We start from the raw sequence: 3,710 nt of genomic DNA, 5'->3' as shown, positions 1-3,710 counted from the left end.
TACACCAAAGCCTTTGACCATGTGGATCACAACAAACTGTAGAAAATTTTTAAAGAGATGGGAATACCACACCACCTGACCTGCCTCTTGAGAAATCTGTATGCAGGTCAAGAAATAACAGTTAGAACTGGACATGGAACAGCAGACTGGTCCCAAATTGGGAAAGGGGTACATCAAGGCTATATATTGTCACCCTGCTTATTTAACTTATATGCAGAGTACTTCATGGGAAATGCCAGGCAGGATGAAGCACAAGCTGTAATCAAGATTGCCGAGAGAAATATCAATAACCTCAGATATGCAGATGACACCACCCTTATGGCAGAAAGCAAAGAAGAACTAAAGAGCCTCTTGATGAAAGTGAAAGAGGAGAGTGAAAAAGTTGCCTTAAAACTCAACATTCAGAAAACTAAGATCATGGCATCCGGTCCCACACTTCATGGCAAATAGATGGGGAAACAATGGAAACAGTGACTGACATTATTTTTTTGGGCTCCAAAATCACTGCAGATGGTGACTGAAGCCATGAACTTAAAAGATGCTTGCTCCTTGGAAGAAAAGCTATGACAAATCTAGATAGCATATTAAAAAACAGAGACATTACTTGGTCAACAAAGTCTGTCTAGTCAAAATTATGGTTTTTCTAGTAGTCACGTATGGATGTGGGAGTTGGACTATAAAGAAAGCTGAGTGCTGAAGAATTGATGCTTTTGAACTGTGATGTTGGAGAAGACTCTTGAGAGTCCCTTGGACTGCAAGGAGATCCAACCAGTCAATCTTAAAGGAAATCAGTCCTGAATATCCATTGGAAGACTGATGCTGAAGCTGAAACTCTAATACTTTGGCCACCTAATGTGAAGAACCGACTGATTGGAAAAGACCCTGATGCTGGGAAAGATTGAAGGCAGGAGGAGAAGGGGACAGCCGAGAAAGAGATGGTTGGATGGCATCACTGACTTGATGGACATGAGTTTGAGTAGGCTCTGGGAGTTGAGGGAAGTCTGGTGTGCTGCAGTCTATGGGGTCATGAAGAGTCAGATATGATTGAGTGACTGAACTGACTCATGTCAGTGGATGTTTTGCCTATGTTCTCTTCTAGGGGTTTTATCCTGTCATGTCTTATATTTAAGTCTTTAGGCTATTTTGAATTTATTTTTATGTATCATGTGAAGGAGTGTTCTAATTTCGTTGATTTACATGTGATTTACACAACACAGCAACTAACACACTTATGGTTCCATATAAATTTTAGGATTATTTGTTCAAGTTCTGTGAAAACTGTCATGGGTATTTTGATTAGAGACCACATTAAATCTGTAGATTGCTTTGGGTACTATGGTCATTTTAACAATATTAATTCTTCCTATCCAAGAGCATGGAATATATTTTCATTTCTTTAAATCATCTTCAACTTCCTTTATCAGTGTTTTATAGTTCTCAGCATAGAAATTGTTCAAAACCTTGGTCATTTTTTTAAATGTGGCTTTAAATGGACTTTTTTTTTCTTTCCCTTTCTGACATTTAATTGTTAGTGTAACATAATGAACAGATTCCTGTATGTTAATCTTTTATCCTGCTGCCTAACTGAATTCATTTATCAGTTCTAGTAGTTTTTGTGTGAGAGTCTTTGTGGCTTTCAAAATATAGTATCATGTCATCTGTAAAATGATGATTTTGCCTCTTCCCTTTTAATTTGGGTATCTTTGAATTCTTTTTTTTTCCTTTTTCTTGTCTGATTGCTGTGGCTAGGACTGCCAATACTATCTTGAACGCAGAAGTGGTGAGAGTAAGCATCCTTGTTCTCTTCCAGGTTTTAGTGGGAAAGCTTTCAGCTTTTCACCATTGGTTATTATATTGACTGTGGTTTTGTTATAAATAGCTTTTATTATGTTTAGATATGTTCCCTCTAAAGGCTTCCCTTGTGGCTCAGATGGGAAAGAATCTACCTGCAAAGAAAGAGACCTGGGTTCAATCCCTGGATTGGGAAGATGCCCTGGAGAAGGGAATGGCTACCCTGTCCAGTAGCCAATTCTTGCCTGGAGAATTCCATAGACAGAGGACCCTGGTGGGTTCATGGATATGCAGAGTCAGACACAACTGAGTGACTAACACTTTCACTTTTACGTGTTCCCTCTATACACACTTTGGTAAGAATTTTTATCATGAATGGATGTTCAATTTGATCAAATGCTTTTTCTGCATCTATTGAGATGATCATGTGGTTTTTCTCTTTTCTTTTTTTAATGTGATGTATCACATTGATCAATATGCAATGTTGAACCATATTTGTGACCCTGAGATGAATTCATTTCAATCATGGTATATGATCTTTTTTGTGTGTCATTGGGTTCAGTTTCCTAATATTTTGTTAAGAATGTTTGCATCTATAGTCATCAAAGATATTAGCTTGTTACTTTCTTTTCTAAAAGTGGTTTTGTCTGGTTTGGTATCAGGGTGATGGCGGCTTCATAGAATGACTTGAGTGTGTTCGTTCCTATTCAGGCTTTTGGAGGAGTTTGAAAAAGAGTGATACAAATTTCTCTTTTGTATATTTGGTAGAGTAACCTAGTGAAGCTGTCTGGTCCTAGATTTTTGTTTTCAAATAGTTTTTATTATTATTATTATTATTATTATTACAAATTCTATTTCCAATAAATACATTTTAAGATAAGAGGTCAATTAAGAGTTTCACAGATTCTCTAATGTATAAATCCTGAAATTCCATATACCTCTCTGTAGCTATATTTATGATGATTTCCCATTGTCATTATCATTCTGATTTTGGGTGAATGTGTAGTACAGCACAATATTTGTACATTTCCCTTTTAGCCACCACTTGTAAGATATAACCTCTGAATTTGGCTGGTGGTACACTGTGCATGTAAAAGTTTTGGTTACAGCATATTCTAATACCCTAATCAAAATTATGTTTTATATTGCATTCTGGGAAAAATAAATGGTATTACTAACTGTCCCATCCAGAAACATTACAAAATGCAACTCATCCTATGAATGGCAATTAATTTTTATTATTACTATTGTAATTATTTATTATCCCCATTAAAAGCAATTAATATGATATATTACTACTAATAATTTAAATGGCTATAATAATCATAAGACCATCTGGAATTTTCAAGGCACTTTTCTTTAAATGGCCCAAATAGGATGAAAAATAATGAATTAGGTTCTGAAAAACATTTCCTACATGTTCTTCCAGTTGTTATTTATAGAAACATATATTTATCTACATGCTACCTATGTGGTTAAAAAATTGTTATCTCAAAGCTGAATAAAAATTAGAGAGTTAGGATAAGGGTTTTATTTTAAATCAGTTCAAATAATTGTAAAATACCTGCATGGGTATTACTAAGAACAAATAAAATTATGTTATTGTAGAATAATCAGATCTGGCTTCAGCAATTCACTTAACAGTGATACTAAAGTTATATAGCAAAGCTAAAATTTCTGCAAAATATCCTCTGCACTGGAGCTGACATGAGTTAGAACTGGTAAATCACAATGGTCATTCAACTTAGGCACAGATTATAAGTGATTTATTTAGGGGTCTTAAATCTGGGAAGAAGTTTTATACCTTGACTATATTTAAAGGATGTTTCTGATTTTATGAATGCTAATTACAAAAGTTACAATATAAGTCATCTGCATTGTCACTGAACTGCCTGGAGACTCTCTCACAAGTTTTCTCA

This window comes from Odocoileus virginianus, chromosome 4, assembly GCF_023699985.2.
Source record: "Odocoileus virginianus isolate 20LAN1187 ecotype Illinois chromosome 4, Ovbor_1.2, whole genome shotgun sequence".
Taxonomy (NCBI): Eukaryota; Metazoa; Chordata; class Mammalia; order Artiodactyla; family Cervidae; genus Odocoileus; species Odocoileus virginianus.
Note: the sequence above shows the minus strand (reverse complement) of the source record.